At 47.7% G+C, this 19,575-nt stretch overlaps 1 protein-coding gene across 8 annotated transcripts in view; it reads right to left on the minus strand.

Annotated features, from left to right (window-relative positions):
* BCL9 (BCL9 transcription coactivator) overlaps nt 1–19,575 on the minus strand; it is a 58,003-nt gene that overhangs the window by 18,711 nt on the left and 19,717 nt on the right. The window contains exon 1 of one of the 8 annotated variants that reach the window (XM_021541436.2): nt 11,070–11,163. The exons of 2 other annotated variants lie outside the window; for them this stretch is intronic. The gene's annotated coding sequence lies outside the window, so the exon portion shown is untranslated. 5 more of the 8 variants (XM_021541462.2, XM_021541454.2, XM_021541444.2 and 2 more) reach the window with 5 other exon arrangements.

The following is a 19,575-nucleotide window of genomic DNA, read 5'->3' on the forward strand; positions in this document are numbered from 1 at the left end:
GGGCATGCAAGATTTTATGCCATTTTGTGGAGAGAAATTCCTTGAGTTTATTCATTTAATGTAAGAATTTAGGACCACAGGATAAGCCTCCCAGAAACTCAAAGAATATTTAATGAGGCCCATGAAAATGCAGTACAGTGTGGCCACAAAATGCAGCTCTGCTGAGCCTACCTGTGCCTGCCCATCCACACCTCTCAAGTAAGACCGTACAGACACCTTTCCTCCCATACTTCCCCCCACCCCCTGTCACCACACACGTGGACCTCTCCCAAAGAGCACATCTCTCCTGAAGTCCATTCAAAACAACAAAGGCCACAGAAAATCCAACCTTTTGCTCTACATCCTTAAAATGTGCAATGAAGACAATCACTGACAAAGCATAATACAAACTTAAAGGCTCAGAGAATTAAGTGTTTTATAAGTTTCTCATGCCACTATCCCCTTTTCTGAGAAAATGGTATCTCTAGCAACTATTCTCTTCCTTCTGACAAGAACATGGATAACCAACAGTAGCCATGATATAAAGGCTGTATAAGTAATCACTCTTTTTAGGTACTTTAAAAAATCATTCTAAAACAGTCTTTTGCAACAGACATGTTGCCCGCTACTCTCACAAGTGTAACTTTCAAGAGTTGTGAATAGCACTAACACTTCTTGTCAAACAGACAACTGTATGTGCATTAAACTTTATTTTTAATGTCTTTAACAACATCTCAGTGCATTATTAATCCCGTGGGGATGCACGGCTGTCCTAGACAGCTTCTGACTCTGTACAGCTCCTTCCCCAAAGCAGCGGAGGAGACAGACAGTTACGGACACCGGTGATCAGATTCAAGGTGCACACAGACAAACACTGAGAGCTTTTCGATTTCCCATCTGCTATTATGTAAAAAACACTTGAACTACTTGGTTCACTTGGGACTGGAACAAGCTCTTGGCAGATTCTGACACAGTTCCAGAAATCAGTCTGGGGAAAAAGCCAAAAGAAAAATTCTTTTAAAAACCCTCAAAGCCTAAGCTACAGCTATCTGCTTCTGTACGGGAACATTATGAACACTTCCCCTCAGTGTTCCTGCCATTTCAGCTTCACCAGCAGCAGTGGCACTGGCAGGTGCGGGTCAACCGGGGCGTCGGGGACGCCGTCGCGCACCCTGTCACGACATCGCGCTGACCTCAGCTCAGCCTGGCACACTCCAGCGCAGCTGCCAACATCACTTCAGCTCCACCTCTGTTAGCAGTGCTGGGAGCAGTCTATGTACTTTACAAGTGGAGTTTGGAGCTCCCTACGTGGAGCGTCGCTTACCTGAGCAGCAGCCGGGCTGCCATAGAGCCCCAGCTATTGTGAACACCGATAAAGATCAAAAGCTCGAGCAATAAGGGATTTTTCAAGAAACATTTTAACAGTATTTCCCTAATATATGATAGACTTCTGCATGTTATCATGTTAGCAGTTAACAGCCTTAGCATCGGTCAGCACTGCATGCACGAGCCCAGTGGGTAATGAGAGTTCTCTATGGTCCGCTTTCATAGCTTTGGCTTATGTCAGAACTTCATTTACTTTTCAGGAGTTAGGAGAAGCCACAAGCAATCTCCTTCCCCTTACTTCTCTGGGTTCATTTTTTCAAAAATTTAAATAGACACATCAGCATGAACAACCACAGGTAAAAGACACCTATGTCAAGCTTGCCAACAAGCTATTCTCTACAAATTAATCTGTTGAAAGGGGCTGGGGGAAGATATCCTGAAATACCGGATGGGGAGACAGGACAAAGGAGACAGCAGTTTGTTCTTTTACAAGTATTAACACCACACTGCTTAAACAAAAGGCTTGGGAAGAGCAAGTCACTAATCAGTTCAGCACAGAAAAAAACCCAAGTGCTCTTTCCCTCCCTTTCGGCATCCCTTCAACAGGCTTCCAGAATGAAAGATAAGAAGCAATCCTCAGGCGTGAGTCCTTGGGCTGCAATCTTGTCAGTTTTCATAAGCTAAGTGGGGCTGGGATGGGTCAGTACAGGACAGAGCTCCTCTGAGAAAAACCCAGTGCTACAGCAAGCAGTAATTCCCCACCCTGCTGCAAGGGGACATGACACACGACACCAGTCGGAATTGCTGGGGGCGAGCCATACACTTTCCTTCGTGTTAACCTTCACCTTTTACAGCTCTCTTGCCTCTCTCCTCCCAAATGAGCCCTCTTCCAAGGCTCCCTGGAGCATCACTACCTTCCAGCAGTGCCTGCCAGACCAGTTTTCATTCAGGACTGTCACCAACAGCCATCCCTCTGCTCTGCTCCTTTACAGAAGCCCTCCTGCTGTTCTCAGGCACCTGGGGAAGCTCAACACCACAAACCCAGCATTCCCACGGGAGCAGGGCTGAAGATTTACTATATCCCCTGCAGCTTACTGCTGAGTAAAATGTATGCCAGGGTGTGCTTGTCCCTGGTACACTGAATCTCTCATTCCTTCGCTTTTAGACCCACATTAGGCATGTGAGAGGCAGCACGACCCTCAGTGACATAGTGCAGTGCTTCCATACTGGCTTCCCAGTTATTAAATGCAGGATCTTCCACACAGCAATGACTCTTCTAAGGAGTAAGGCACTTCAAAGAACTCCAGCAAGCAAAAACTGCATGTACACGGTACTCCACGATGCTACACGATTATATCAAAGCTGCTGGGATGAAAAACTGACATTTGATAAATAACATGAGGTCACCTCAAAGATCTCGGAACACTGCATGTAGAAATGTTATTTTGACAAGAAATTAAGCAATTGTATAATCAGGTCTATTATCAAATCTACTGCTTTGACACAATCTTATAAAAGTACGAGGAGCATGCAATTCCAATTGCTGCAGGATCCTCCCTCACTCAACACAAGATGTAGGCATTTAATATTCCTCTAGTTAGCCACGCATGTACAGCACAGCCTAACGCACTTCAAAGTATTTACTGTGCTGTATAAACACAGCGCTATTTTCAAAGCCTCATAACTGTCAAATCAAAGCTGGCTTTCACTAAAGCATTCAGAAGCATTTCTGCTGGATGGTGGCTATTTGCCTGACAGTTTCAACCTTCTATCCCCCAACTACAAGAAGGTTAAATATTTTTTTGTATATATGCATATATATATAAAATTATTATTTTCAAGAGGCAGAAGAAAGTGTTTTCTTGCTAACAAGCTGTCAAATAATTTTGACCTGAAGTTTTTGCCTTTTTTCTCATACATACATATAAAATGTGGTGGAAAACTTCCATTCCACCACCAGAACTCCTGAAAAGAGTTTCTCCATACATGGGTCCATTGTACCAGCTGTCCCTGTTGAGGCTGTGGCTGATCACCTCAACAGGCTACAACTTGGTTTTATATTACACTGCAAATACATTTCTAATCAATCCTCAAACAAATCCAGATTGGTACATAGATAAAACATTGCCATTTCACAGGCAGTGGAACAGTGATAAAAGACACCTGAAGAAGTCAGTTTAGCAAAATGCAGAAAGCAGAGCTCTGAGCAACCTGAAAAAAGGTCTGCACTGCTTGATCTTGCCTAGTGTTTATATCAGTGAACCACTAAACCAGATTTTTGTTCAGGTCTTCACAACTCTGTACACACTGCAAAGGTGGCAAATATAGCTTGACACAACATACACAGGCAGACTCACAGACTTAAAGCAATTTGTAGAGCGTAAGTAACATGGTCGAGTAGATAAATCACAGGCACGTTAAGAGCCAAGCTCTGTTCCCAAGTTTGCCACCAAATCCAAGCAACCCTGGCTTTAAAAGAGCCCAAGGGCCCCAGCCACCCCGCTGATACGGTAAAACAGATATCTGCACCCTTTGTTCAGAAGGCAGAGAGGACAACCACAGGCACACGGAGACCATCCACTGACAAGGTGGGGTCAGTGATTTAAAGCTCTCTTGCTCTGCTACTATGCAGACAGAGCCTCACCAGAAAGCCAAGGAGGAAAATCACAGAGACACTGCTTTCTTAAGAGGCCAAACAGCCATGAAAACAAGACACCCAGCTCAGAGTAATTGCCAGTGCTAGGAGCTGAACAGGCAGCTGTGTGGCTATCTGTGCCTGAACAACAACTGCTCTGAACTCAATGCAGAAAACAGCAAGCTCTCCCTCGATTCCATATGCAGCGAAATTATTCTGTGTATCATCCACTCTTTATGCCATTGACTGTACCACTAAGGAGCATGTAAAGCCAGCATTTTTTTCAAGACTACAGCACCCAATTTTCAGTGAAATCTCAGAGGACATTGCTCCATCTTTCTTTGTTGAAAGAAATCAAGTCAGTGGTAAAAGGTACTTTTTCCTTCCTTCAAAAGGATTTCATTGTTTCTGCCTAGGCTTTAAAAAACAAACAGGCCAAACACCTTACAGGTGCACTGGTTCATCTCCCTTCCCAATTCCACAAGCATTTTCTTGGAGGCCAAACAAGGAAAATCGCACTTCTGCTTTTAAGTGTGTCTGAAAAAAAAGGGGATCTCTCTAAAGAGATAGCATTCATTCTTCAGATATAGTTAACTGCAATTTCATAACAGTATTTTAAATAAATTCAATTAGTGCTGTCAAAGTAGATCAAAACCAGAGTGCTCAGATTCAACTCTGGAAAAGAGCAAGTAAGAACAACCCACAAAAGTAGGAATAAAGAAAATGCAAAAAGTTGTGAAGCAGCACTTCACGATAGCCAGAATTTAGTAACTCAGACCAGATTTCAGGATGGTTCACCAGGATCCAACCAGAAGCCTGTGGCACATCTCATACAGTGGGTCTCACAAGTTTTCAGAGAGGAGTGTGAGAACCCTGCAGCAAACCCAGGCACAACAGGCTATTCCATCCCTCCCTTTCCCAATATAGAAGCACAACTGCTAGAGCAGAGTAAAAAAGAAAGTTTAGACCACAAGCTTAATATCTCTTCCAAAATTTCTACTGCCACTGATTACGAATATTCTTCATATTCCTAAAGACATCTGATGCTTTTTAACTCTTGTCGAATTCTTGCTCCTCAGCAAGATTCTCACAGCAGGAGTTTCACTGCCTAATTGCAACCATACTAAATAGTCTATCATCAATTTACAGTACATGTTCTGTATCATCAGAAAGTCTTGAGGCAGCAGAAACTCTTCCATAGCAAAGCCACCACACTCTTCTGTTGGCCCTGCTTAAAACTTCTTAAAGAGGGCTTCTCTTTTGATACCTTTCATATACGTTCAGAGATGATTTTTGGCACAAAGAACAAGGTAAGCTGGAGGAACTGTTCTCAAGCAAGGGAAGCTGTAACAAACAGGTGTAAAAAACATTTAGCAAGTTTAGCAGTCTCTTAGGGATACAGTTAGCTGAGCATTCCTTTTGGCTGCAATGCCAGCTTAGAGAACTGCTGGTACCAGTATTTACTCCCACCCCTGCACCACACTGTCTGATGTGCCTGTGGCCAAACAGCAAACCAGTTTGGCAAACTGATGCAGGCTAAGTATCATCATTTCTTTGCCAGGCTACTTCTAATCCAGATCAGCTCCCTGATCCGTTCCAGCATCCAGCTGCTCCAAAACAGCAGCACCAGCACACACAGTGGGGTGGTACAGAGTCAAAGCAGATGAGCACCAAGGACTCCTCAAAACCCAGCTCTAGCACTGAAGGAAGTGCTCCCAGGAATAGGAACAGAGAGCAGCTCAGCCCACAGATAAGGGTGCAGTCACAAAGCACACCCCTGCTTCTTCAAAACTATAAATCAAAAGTTAAGAATGGAACAGTTCACTTGGATTCAGCACATGAAATGTCACCTATTGTTGCTAACCAGCATTTATGAGACTGCATGATCTTAAAGGCAACCCTTCAGAAATTTCCCAACAGATTGATTTTTTTTTTTGTTCAAGTTGTTCAAGATTATCTGGACTTCCTAATTATGAATAAAGTTCTTGTTCTTCTGGACTTGTATAGTCCCTACTACAAAGGATGTCAAGCTCCAAAACAATTAAACTTTTAAAGCAGTAAAAAAAATAACAACCTAACAGACAAGTATGGGTTTGTAGGGGAACACTCTTTTAAATTCAATACAATAGGCAGAGCAGTGCTTGAACAAAAATTCGGCAATGAAATCTCATTCCATTCAAAAATTGCTCTGAAAAACTGAGTTAACACCTTTATTTTGCCAGCAGGAAGACTAGAGGGACTCCAGCAGAGCTTGTAAGCAGGAAATCCAAGCCCACAGCAAAACTTGCTGGGTTAAAGGACTTCATATCTATGTAAACAGACCACAGACCTTAGGGAGGCACAGAGATTTCTGTGAAGTCCAAGGCCACACAAACGAGTTAGAAGGATTTTATGAAGGCTGCCTGCATTGCTATGAAGAAATTCTGACAAACTTCTACAAAACAGAAGAGAAAAAGCCCTGCAAGGTAGCACAGCTCACATTTAAGATAGGAATTAATTTGAATACTCACTTGACTGTAATTACTTCACAGGATAAAGTTGAGGTTGCTGTTTGGGGTTGGGGTTTTTTCCTATTGAATTTATGAAAGACCAGCAAAATTCTAAGCCATAGGCAGGGTTTGTGAGGGAAGAGAATTGACACGGCATGTCAAGAACTCAGAGGAAAAAACAGCATCAAGGAAGAAACATGTAGAAATAGGTATGGGAAGTCAATGTGCTGCAGTATAGCAAGCCTTTGAATAGCTGGGAAATATGGATCAAAGGTACTCCATTCTTATCCACATCAAACATATAAACTGCTCAGAAAAGCTCTAGTATATGAATATTTTAGCCTTGTGGCTTACAGTCGCCTCAGATTCTATATTTGGGTATTTGGTGACAAATGCAGTTTGGCTGTGGACTAACCCTAACTGAAAACAATCCAAGCACATGAACTGTAAAGATGAAATGTAAGATGGGGGGGGGGGGGGGGGGAGCGGGGGAAGGAGGGGGAAAGCACAGGGAAGAAAGAGTCCACACCCTTTGTATTCATAATATCCAGAAGAGATCTACAAAGTTTCTGGTTGTAGAACCAGGAATCTATTTATTTTCTTCCATATTAAAATTCAGGTCCTGCCTAGCTTAGAAGATTCTGTTGACCAATAAACAAATTAACTCATCACAAGAGAAAAAAGCAAAATACCTCCCCAAAACAAACAAGGAAAAAAAAAAATCCTAGAGTAGAAAAAGATGGTCATAACACTACTATCATAGTCCAGCTACTCCCCCACACCAGAGCAAATCACAATTTCTCCCAGAACATCTTCAGACATCTAGAAGCTAAATAATATGTATTGGGAAAACTACACTGGGAAGTCATAAACAGAACTTTTACCAAACACTGCAAAAACCAGTGCACAGGCACAAAGTACATCTCCAAAATAATTTATCATGTTAACCTGACCAAAGATGAGCAGCTGAATGGGAGGGGGACTTACACAAAAACTTGTTTAGGGTGGGGGTTTTTTTTGCTTGGTTTTGTTCACACTTATTTAACGTCAATGATTGATTAACATTTTGGATAAAGGAGGTCTTTGTTAGTGATTCAGCATCTCCACCCCTTCAATTAAGGTGTTAAGAGTTCACACAAGTGCAGTGAGACCCAAGATCCCCAGACCCCTCTCCACAATAAAATCCCGACACAAAAAAAAACAGATTAGAAAAAAAACCACAAAACAAAACAAAAACGCCCTTGCCCCACTGAGAAAATTCCAAAATCCCAAAACTAACATCGTTGCTAACTCCAAGTCAAAAAGAGAAAGATGCCTTTCTTTTGTTGTTTGAGGAGAGGCCAGCAAGGGAGACAGGGAAAGAATATGAGCCCTTGAGCCATTTTTATGCACTGAGTAAGAAAAAAAGGACACATTCATTAAAAATAATCTCTTTGGAGATCACTGTTAAAAGGAAAAAAAAATCCACACCACGTAACAGAGCCATCATGCCAACTTGTCCAAAATGGCTATAAAACCTCAGGAAAACAACCCCTGTCGTTCAGGCAAGAAAGCAGATCCCTGTGCCGTGGGATGCACTCCTGCAAGCACAGCTCCTCTGCCGTGGGATGGGCACAAAACGACTCTGTGTGTGCCCCCATCAACTTCCCGGTTCCACACCTGTAACACCCCACCTGAGCCAGAAACTGGCCATGACAGACCTCAGAAAGCAGGAGAGAGGTAAACAAAAAGAAGTGGGAATACAGCTGTTTAAGTATGTTAATTCTTTCATTTAATTTCATATTATGCCTTGACTACCTTTCCAACAGTTGTTACTGTAATATCTCGAGCAATCACTGATCAAATACTCCAACAAAACAGAAAAAGAAATCTGTATCACTTTTTTTTCCTCATGCTTTTAAAGCTCAATACATTTAAGGATCCTTCAGAGCATCCAATGTCTGTGTGGGCTTTTCACAGAGAAACCAAGGACAAAATACTTTCAAGGAAAATAAAAATGTCACTGGAACCCCTAAAAACAGAGAGAGCTGTCTCCCCCGCTTCCTCCAAGTGTGTTTTGACAGAAAAGCAACCAGTCACCAACAAGCAGGCTTAAGGAGACAACCTTGACTTGCCACAACGCTTTCCTCTCTGCCCAGACCAAGGAGAAGGTTTACTTTACCAGGTAAGGGCTACAAGACTTGATGTCACTCTCCCAAAAATGAGGTTCACAGTTCCAGACCAGCTTCAGAGTCTTTCCTTTCACCTTGGTGGGCTTTGAATCACTCCACAACTAGCTCCCATCTGATACTTATTTCATTTTTTCTTTGCTACATGGTAATTTTCTGATTTCTCATGTAGTTTACTATTAAAGCACTAATCATGTAATCATCCCACCTTAATATTTTACACCCAAATAGCAACCCACAATTGACTGTCACATCAGATTTTTCCCATCTGTCTCCTCATGCTTTGTCTACCCTCCCTGAGCAATATCCACCTTCCACTTCCCAAATGCTCCATCTTCAGAGGCCTTTTTAAACTCATCGCCTACACAGAGAACAGGGACAGGGGGCTGGACAACACAGAAATACAGGGTTCTCTCTCATCCTAGAAGAGGAGCCTTGCTGCCTGCATGCATCCACCTGTCCCACCTCTTCCGTAAGCATTTGGGGTCTCCACTATTCATTTTTTTTCCTCATCATCTAACCCTTACCCTCACGAAACTTCAGATTTAGCCTCTCATCCCTCTTTGCAGCCAGCCAGAGCACAGACTCCCTCTCATGCTTACACACGCAGAGCTTCTCCTCTACCTAGTAGGAATCCTTCCAAATAAACACATTTCCCCGGCCTTGACAGATACTGCTCTTCTTCCCCTCAATCCCCATATACAAGATCCCCTCCCACACTTAGTATCCCACCTACTAGTTTGATACTACAGGCTTAGCTTCCTGGATTCCTGCTCCCCTGATCTATCTACACTGCTTCACAGCTCTGGAGCCCTAAAATTTCCCTCATGACCATGTGCACCACCTCCATCCTGCTGAAAGCACTTCCTACCTTATATTCTGGCCCCCAGTGCTTCCCCAGTCCCACTCCCATATCTCTTTCTTACAATGACTCAAGTCCCAGCTCCTCACATGCTTCCCTTCATGCACCACTCTCCCCAGCCAACCTCACACTCATTTCTTCACCCAGCTCTCCACATTTTTTCCTGCAGACGCCCATAGTTCAGTACTTCCTGCACCACAGCCTCCCATCCATTCCTCACGGCACGTCCCAGGTGATCTAATATCCCACACACCATCTCCCACCCTCTCACTGCACGTCTCACCGTGTATCCCACTCCCTGCATTCCCTCCTGTGGATCCCTGTGCCCCAGCCCCTCACTTCAGCTCAACCACAGAGTTCACACACACACAGCTCCCGCCCCACTTTTACGGCAGGACAGTCTTCACTCCCAAGCCAACAGCCCCTCCCATCCTATGTCCCAACCCCTCACTGAGACTGGAATCTCACCACCACCTCTCTGGTCCACCCAACACTGTCCTCTTCCAGCACGGCCCGAAGGCGCTTCCACACACCTGAGGGCAGCAGATTCCCCCCGGTGTGCACCCACAGCCCAGCACAGCCCCGAGCACCCCACACACGCCTCCCCACAGCAGAGAGCCCCAGCGCATCCCCCGCGCCACCGAGCATCCCACACATCCCTCCACCAAGCACCCGGAGCACCACACTGCGGCCCAGGACAGCCCACACATGCCTCCTCCCAGCACATCCCCTATGGCATCCCATACATTCCTCCATATACCACAGCCCCCGGGCATCCCCTGCACCACGGCGCGAGTCACGGCATTCCATGTGCCGCTCCATACAGCGCAGCCTCCAGGGCTCCCGGTGCACCCCAAAGCACCCCACACATCCCAAGGAGCACAGCTCGAGTCTTCCGTGTGCCGCACAGCTCCTTCCATGGAGCACAGCTCCTGGAGCATCCCCTGCTCCCAACACGTCCCTCCACGGAGCACATCCTCCAGGCATCCCCTGCTCCCCATGGAGCACACCTTCCAGAACATCCCCATGCCCCACACCTCCCTCCACGGAGCACAGCTCCCGGAGCATCCCCCGCTCCCCACACATTCCATGGAGCACAACTCCCGGAGCACCCGCTTCTCCCCACGCATCGCTCCGCGGAGCGCATCCCCTGCTCCCCGCACATCCCTCCACGGAACGCAGCCCCCCAGGCACCCCATGCAGCCCCTGGGCTGCCCTCGCCGCCTCCTTTGGGGCGCCCCCACCTCCCGAGCTTGGGGCGGGCGGTGCGGGGCGCCGGTGCGCGGTGCCCGCCCCGCACTCACCGCGCTCAGCCCGGGGCCGGCGGGGGCGGCGCGGCGGCTCCGTCCCCCTCCCGCACACACACACAGGCTCCATTGTCCGCCGGCGCCTCCCCCCCCCCGCTCCCCGCGCACATGGTACCGCCCAGCGCAGCCCCTCGCGCCCGCTCCCCCCGCCCGCTCCCCCCCCCCCGCCTTTTCCCCACACCGGTTCTTCCCCCCCCCCCGCCCCGCGCCCCCCTCCCGCCGCGTCCCGCAACCCGCGGAGAGAGGAATGGTACCGCCCGTCGCGCGCGCCCCGCCCCGGCAATGGTACCGTCCGCTACTCACTCGGCCGGCGGCGGGACCGCCTCTCGCTCCCCGCGCCGCGCGGTGGTCTCGCCCGGCCCCCCCGCCCCGCCTCTCCCCGGCCGAAGGGCGGCGACTGCGGCCCTTCCCCCTTCGCCGCGCGGTGGTACCAGCCGGGCTCTTAAAGAGACAGGCTCCCCTCGCCCTCGCGGCCCCGCCCCTCATTAACATAGTCCGGCCCCAGCCCCGCGGCGGCCACGCCCCCTTCACCCCTTTTTAAAGAGACCGCGCGCCCGGGGCTCTTCTTAAAGGGGCCACCACCCCCTCCACCCCGAATTCCCCTCCTCCGCGTCGGGCGCCGAGAGTCGCCCTCAGTGCCCCGGTTCCCCGGGAAGGGCTCTCCCCGTGCTCCCGGTGCCCGCCAGGTACCGCAGGGGAGGCGCCCCCGGCGGGGCCGGGAGGGGCCCTCGCGCTCCCCCTGAGGCGGCGCGCGCGGGGGGCCCGCCCTCACCCTGCCCCCCCCAACGGCGGCGCCCCCTTGACGGGAACGGCGCGCGGGGCCCCCCGCGGGATGCGGGACGCGGGATGCGGGACAGGGGACGGCGCCGCCCGGCCCCAGCCCGGTACCCTGCCCGCCCTCCTCCGCACCGGCCTGCCCAGGCCCACCCGCTGCCGCGGTATCCCCGCCTCAGCCTCGCTGCCCCCCGGCGAGGGCGAATCCGCGCGCCCTGGGGACCCGAGGCGGCCGCCGGGAATCGCCGGGAATCGCCGGCAGCCCGGTGGCACGGCCGGGGGAGCCGCCGGACCACCGCCGGGCGGCCCGGGCCGCTGGCACACGTCCCTTCCGCACGTTTCTGAAAAATGCGGGATGAGAGCGGAGGGAATTCGTGGAGGAGAAGCGCGTCCCTCCTCCCCGCGGGCTGAGCACCCCGACTGCCCACCCGCCGAGTGACCGGACGGCTTTCTTCTGATGAGAGAAAGCGCCGGGATAAGCAGCAGCTTGGAACTGAACAGGGAGGAACCAGGCAGTAATGGCAAACAGACACAACCTATCAACTCCTAAAAATGCTCAAGGGCCCCATCCTGGACAAATGCTCCGTGTTTGGGGGATTAGACATCAATGTAGTTTGGTTTCAAACTGGCAGTGAAGAGTTCTGAAAATTTTTAGCAATCCCCCGCCCTTTTCAGTCTGAGACTTACTCTGTGGAAAGATGGCTTTCAACATCCACTAATCCTTCACCTTCCACAAAATGTTCTTAAAATGGGCGATCTCGTGGCTATAAGGAAGAGGTTTCCAAGCCACCGGTGGCACACCGATGCAGCCGAACAGAAAAAGTCAGCGGATCAGTTTTGCTTATCCGCGCTGCCTGAATAACCTGTTTAGCCAATACAACATCAGTGAACAGAAATGCAGTGTCCTCCCTCCCCCTTTATCCTCAAACGACCCATTCTTTGTCCAACTCCCACTTTTAAGTAACTAAAGTATTTGGAAGAAGACCCTTTTAGAGCAACATTCATGCTGGGCGTTGCTCTCGGCAGATAAAACCACCTCCTCTCTTTGCTCAGCCCTCAATCCTTTTTTCTCTTTTTGTCCCTCTCTTCTCCTCTCCTTGTCCTTGGCCACTTGCAAACACTGCTGAAGAACTCTTTACAGCTTCCAGAGTACTGCAACGGTAGCTAATGATCACCTCTTACCCCAAATAGATGCTCTTCCTTCGGGAAGATACTTAACAGCGGGGTTTCAGTCCCTTCTGGTTTGCAGACCAGAGATCCGAAGCATTTCCCGCTGGACATACTTTCAGCCTACTGACACCTTTTCTAGACAAGTCCCTGGGGCTACAAGTTCCCAGGATCCAGGACCCGAAGGTGGAAATCTGGTCTCTGACAAGTCTTTCCACCCACTGACGCCAGCCCCACCTGCATCTTTCCAATGATCGCAGCCAGCACCTTCTACAGCTGAAGTGTCTGTGAAACTGGAACCACCACCTTTGCTGCCATCGGTTCCACATGCTCCTTTAAGTGATATTTAAACTTTGCCCATTTTTACATTGATACGGGTCTCTATTAATGCAACACCTGCAATTCCTCCTGTCCTTCACACATCCCACCATGCTGGCCAGGCAGCGCAGCATGGAGCAAGGAAGAGAATGTACCTCACAGTGCTTCCAACAGAAGACCCAGTCCCGCTCTCACTGACACCAGGAACCCATCGTGGTTTGCTTAAAAGGAAGTTGTTTGCCCTGGGCAGTAGAGGCTGGGATTTTTCTAAGAAGCCTAAGGAAGCCAGGCACCCAACTTCCGTTTTCCAAAACTACCTTTGAAAATCCTACCCTGTGCCTCAATCCCGACACATGCAACAGCAGTGATAAAATACGAGGAGTTAGCGAGCTGCTTTTTTTGTTCTCCTCCCTCCTCCAACTCAGTACTTCACTGTCTGGTCCCTTTAGGAGTTATACCGGGGAAAATGAGCACAAAATGCTACTAGTTTGCAGATGCTGTAGTTCCTCCGACTCCCCTCCCATCCCCCCGACCCCATCCCCCCACATTTCAAACAGTTATAAATGACTGTGCAACTCTGCAGGCAGCGGTCTCAAATAACCACACCAAGCCTCTCCCCTTCAACGGCTTTAAGTCTCTTCCTTCCTCTCTTTGGGGCTCCAGAGAGCAGTGATCAAGGTGATTTGCTTCACTCCCAAGAATTAAGTTGCAGCTTCACCCACCACCTTTGGGAATCTGCCACAGCAGTGAATTCCCAAGGCTGTCCTTGAAGGATTTTACCATGGGAACTGACAACAACAGGCTCCAAAACGATCCTAACTGGTTGTAAGTCGGGATTTCAGGTAGCAGAGCCCCAGATGATGGAACCGTCCCCACCAGCCTCGAGAACAGCCCCCTGTATTGGGGCCTTGCCCTCCCTTGGCCAAGCTCATTACAAGCTGCCCCAGAGAAACCAGCTGTCCCGACTCTTTAGAGCACTCTGGCAAATCCAAGAACATCTTGGAAGCATTACAGCTCTCACCACACTGTGTACGCTTTCCTCAAAACTCCCTGTCTGCAGCGAGGGCAGGAGATCAGCCCGTCTGTTCAAAAGCAGGGCCCTCTTCCATTAGAGCAAAGCAAACCTTAGGAAAGTTGCCACAGGAGCTCTGGTTCTTCACAGCAGACAGATCAGACAAGATAGCCCAGCCAACAAAATACACTTGCATGACACTTTCTGTACATGGTTCAGAGCATGGCACACCCCGATCGCGGCTTTTATTCTCTTCAAGGGCCTGGCCCTGCAAACACTTAATTTTACATGTGTAAGTAGAGTCCCACTGAAGCACAATGGAGCTACTCATGCAAATAACATTGAGAGCGTGTAGGGCTGTGGCTCTGTTTCACTGTTCCATCTGCAGCAGACCCAGTTTTAGAGGATCCTGCCATGCTCTCTCGGTTATTGCCGCTCACTTGTGCCGGTTAAACTATTTATGTAGCTACATGCATAGGTGAGCTGTTTAAATGATCCAAGTTTTTTTTTTAAAGCACTACTGACAAGAACAAAACCTTAACACCAGACCAGCCCTGATGTAGATTTCATCCCCACAAGCAGCTGAACTGGCACAACTGGAGGAGTGGAAACATCTGAGAAACAGGAACTTTTGAAGATGGGACTGAGGGAAGGTGAAATGGAGACATGGATCCTCAGCATGTCAAGGCTCGAGACATTACCCTTTTCTGAAGCCACACCCTGCTCCTGACCATCAACTCTCCAAAGTGGAGCCTTCTCCAACCACACACACAGTCATTCCACATGAAACACTTTCACCTCATATACAACAGTAGATTGGATCTTTTCAATCAATGATGTTTAAAAAAACCTTGCCTCAAGGAAAGTGGTCAGCAGTAAGAAGAATCTGCCAACAGTCCCTACACCCAGGATCATGGACGGGCACTTCTACTTGCAGGTAGAGGATGTCAACACCATGCACCATGTAGCCAGAACATTGCTGCTTCTGCAGGCACAGGATCCCTTGCTATTAGCTTCGACATGGCACATTTGGGCCATGCAACGTGTTCCCTACTTTTTTTTTTTTTTTTTTTTTTTAAGTTTATGGGCTATTCTATCTCTAGCAACTCTGCGCTGAAATTGCATCACATATTTCCTGTCTGCCGAGGCAAGATTTCCCTCTTTCAGTGCGATTATAACCTTCCAGCAGGGAAGCTCCACTAACTCCTTAAGAGCTTTGCTCTCTCTACACTGCTTCCCGACCCGCATTCGTGTACACCTGCACAAAGTGGGTGTAAAACACCATCACTGTTGGAAATTAAGAACACACACCATTAGGTGGATGTTTTGCTTTGTTTGTTTGCTTTAGGTTTGGCGGTTTTTTGCCCTCTTTTGTGCTCCCGTGTAAATGATCAGAGGAGCTGTGGGACAAGAGAGATCAGTCTCCATGAAACCATTTTCTTACAAGCTTTCAAGGTTTACACTGCTGCATGCTCTAATGAGCCTTCTAGAAAGGAAACAACCCATTTCTGTAAGGAATCCAGGTGATTATGGTTTGCATACTGCCGTGATCTCTCTGCATGGGCACAGGGGAGTTGCCTTCATGAATCTTGCTGCAGGATGAAGTCTAAAGCTGGACAGTGTGAAAGAAATGGAAAAGGACCACAGGGAGGGGTACTTTAACATCTATTGTTAACTTGGAAAAAAAAACCTTCTAGAAAATCTTTTATTTATTGTAAATCATTCCTAAAAGATTAGGAAATCAGGCCTGGGGGAGGGGGAGAGATTGTTGTGGCTTTCTTTCTTGTTCAGTTTCTTTTAGTATTAGACATTAACCCGAGTCTCCTCAGTTTTGCTGAGCCTCCATCCTGCAAACCACCAGACAATATTTTTAACATACTTCGTGTGAACAGTCCCTCTGCATCCCATTGTGGGTGGGACTTCGCAGCCTCCCAGAGGAAGGAAATGCCTCTCTACCCATACCAATATCAATATTCACATACATCACACACATTCCCTCAAAACACACACATATGCAAACCTCACCTCTGTCCTCAGTGCTGGTGAAAAAACTACGTGTAAGTCACCTACAGCAATGACTACTATCCGTCTGGCTGCACAGGGCATGGAGCTGTGCTGGGAATGAGACTGGCTGATGCATTTGACCAGCACTGGTTGCACATCACCCCAAGGCAACAGTGTGCAGATGATGGCAAATTCACCTGGGCAAGAAAGGTCCTGCTCTCACTTTCCTGTCTGCACAGAAAAGAGAGAAACAGTTGATGTCGTGTTTTCCTGCTCACGCAAACACCCAAACAATCTGAGCCTTAATCAGGTTTGGGCTGGAACATGGAACTGTGACTGTGGTTAAAATATCCTTCTGGATATCCACAGAGACTTATAGTTGATCTGCCCCACTTGAAGACATTATCTCCCATCAAAAACTGATGTGATGAACAAATCCTGTGTATTAAAAGATTCCAGTTGCAGGACGCTCTTGCCCTATTTAGAAAGTCTTTTCTCAAGTCATAAGCAGGTATGAGGCAAATATCATGCAGCATAGAGATAAATGCTCACCTCTATCTCCTATGATTAAAAAAAAACAGGTAGAAGAAAATGAGGGAGAGAACAGATACTGATTCAGAAGGGAAATCAGGTAAACAGAATCTGGGGAAGCATATGCTCATGCAACACATGAAAAATATGAATTCATACCAAACAAAGGTGGGAAATTTTGGCACAGAGAAGACTTCAGAACCAATAATTGCACAGGAATACTGCTTCCACCACACGGTCCCCATGCTTTACAGTGAACTTCTAACATACACTGAGTGCTCTGGTGCTGCCAGGAGAATTTGCCTTTGGAATTGCCTGACCCTTGAGCCTTTTAAAATTCTCAGCTATGACTTTACCCTCCCTTTGTATGTGTATGGCCGTCTTTGACATCAATGAAAACAGACATGGCAGCAGCTCACAAAATTGCCAAACTCATCTCCTGCTTCCTTTCAGCCACCTGCTGAGCCTGGTATAAGCCATCAAGCCCCCTTACACAGCCACACAGCCACGTTCTCTGTGCTGCCTGCCCACAGCACTGGGGCATGCATGTGCACCTCCATGGTGTAAAACCGAGTAAACAAAATTTCATTCCCAAAGCAACATTTCTGAGAAAGCCACGACCAGATGAAGAAAGCACCTCTCATTAGAAGCATCCTTCTCATAGGATAAATAGGAGGCTAAGTCTGCCCTCAGACAGACAGAAGAAGTCATCTGTCGCCAACACATACAACAGCTCTCCTGACATAACGGGCTTTTTGTGCCTTCCAGCACTGCTCCTCCAGCATCCAGCTGCTCAGGGCACCCGCCTGCTGCACAACAGGCCAGCAACATGGACATGCCCTTACAGGCAGCACAGAGTTGTTTGAGGGTAAAATTTTGCTCATGTCTCTCCTTCAAGGCTATGAAAAAATAAAAACAACCCCAGTGTGAATTCCCCTCTGGACTGTGCACAAAGAAACCAAGCCCCCAGTGTACTGCAGACTGGCCCATTAAAGCGAATGGTTAAATTCTTGCTATGAAAAAGTAGGCGTTGTTGTCTGTTTTGCAAGGCAGAAATCAATATTCCCGCCTCCTCTCCTTCTGCTATTTCACCTTGAGATACTCATGCTCAGTTAGATGAGATCTAAGTCTTACTCACTGTTACTGCAACTTTTTTCTCTCCAGCATTTCACAGGATCACGGGTGTTCTTGGAGTCCTGACCTGCCTGTAATTTACCACTCAGCTCCCTAAACTGATCACCACTGGTGACTGAAGTAGTGACTGATTTTCCTTCCAAATCACACTGCTGCAGCCATTTCTAACTATTTATCTACACCCTCTATCTCCGTCATTTTCTTCCCTGTGTTCTCCAATAACAACCCTCTTTCTGCCACAGCTTCTCTCTTCTCTGGACCCCTATAATTCACTCCCTGGTGCTAGCCTCTCCTGTACTGTGGCCATCTTATAGAAATTATGTTTTACTGTGAAATGCCCTTTCTGCTCTCACTCCCTCTCTAATCTAACTGTGGGAGGTAGCTTGGTTAATTCTCTAAATTTGGGGAGTGGGGGGTTGGACAAGGGGGGGAAGGACCTGGGTGACTGATGCTCAGCCCAGGCAAGCCTGAAGCAATGTTGACTGGGGAGAGACAGGCAGGGGAAGATAAGCCAGTACCATACCTCAACAGCTGCTCCTTCAACCAGGTTTCCCTGCGGCAGTTCAGATCCAGGGCCTGGACCGATTCCCACAGATCAGGTAGCAATAATGCCAGGCTGACTGGGCTGTTCTGATGAGTCCTCTTGGATGCAGCTCTGCCTACAATCATGCCTGCCTCTGTCACCTAAGGATTAGACAACTGCAATATGGTCTGTTTGGCACCATGCTTTAAATCCATTCATAAACTGAAGGCAGTGCAGAATTCAGCACTCAGTTAGATAAGCCATGTCTCTCACCCACGATCATTCTCACATTTGTGCTCCATTTTAATGCCATCTGACCACTGGCTCCCAGACAGATTTTAACATGTTCCTGTTGACCTCTAATGCCTCTCAACACAGCATCCTTCCCAGCAGACATATCACCTCTTATATTTCCTAGAATCTGAAAAGACACCAGGTACTCTAGCACAGGTACCTAGGAGAGTAGAGTTGAGGGTTGTTCAGTCTTTAGTTTGCCATTGTTTGCTTGTGACAGTCTGATGAAATTGCTTGAGTTATAATGAAGACAGTTTTCATTATCTGTCATTTAAAAATGTCAAGGGAGCTTAGACTGAATGGATAGGTGCAACCTGTTGTTTCAAATAGCTTTTGATGAAAGAAATACATTTCAAAAGTACCAGCCACTGATTTTCAGGTGTTATACCAAAATTACATAAAACAGAGAGATGTCTCCAAAGAAAACACAAATATTTCCTCCCTTGCTCTTGAGATTAGACATTGGCTTATCATCAGTATGGTGCTGACTTTCTCCTGCAGTAATCATCAGCTTTCAGATCTGCAAGGTCTTAGATGATAGAGGACAGCACCAACAAACCCAAGACTCTTCATTATTAGAGGGCACTCGAGAGTTTTGGCTTAGCTATATAAATGCTTCACTTTTCTTCTTTTCCATTTTTACTTATGCACTTTTATGGTGCAAACTGTGGACCACTTTAGCAACAGATGTCATGAATGGACATACTTCTGCCCAAACATTTTGCTAGTCCCTCTCCGCTAGTGGTGCCGGCCTCTCACAGCTGAACTGCAATAACAGACTGCCTGAATGTTCCTCATCCATCTGAGCACAAAATCTGCCAGCGTATTTTAAATCATACTGAGCTATTCCCCAGCAGGAATACATCTGCTGACAATACCTGCCTTGCAGGTCCTGAGAGATACCTAGGACAGCACGCTTCTATTTCAGAGCATCCATTTAACAGCTGGTGCTGTACAAGGGACCAGCCTTGGTAACAGAACTCTGATGGGACACTCCCTGTGCCTTGACTTGCTCACAACATGGGCTGTTCCTACACACAACCTACATCTTT

The sequence above is a fragment of the Lonchura striata genome, chromosome 2, assembly GCF_046129695.1.
Source record: "Lonchura striata isolate bLonStr1 chromosome 2, bLonStr1.mat, whole genome shotgun sequence".
NCBI classification, from domain to species: Eukaryota; Metazoa; Chordata; class Aves; order Passeriformes; family Estrildidae; genus Lonchura; species Lonchura striata.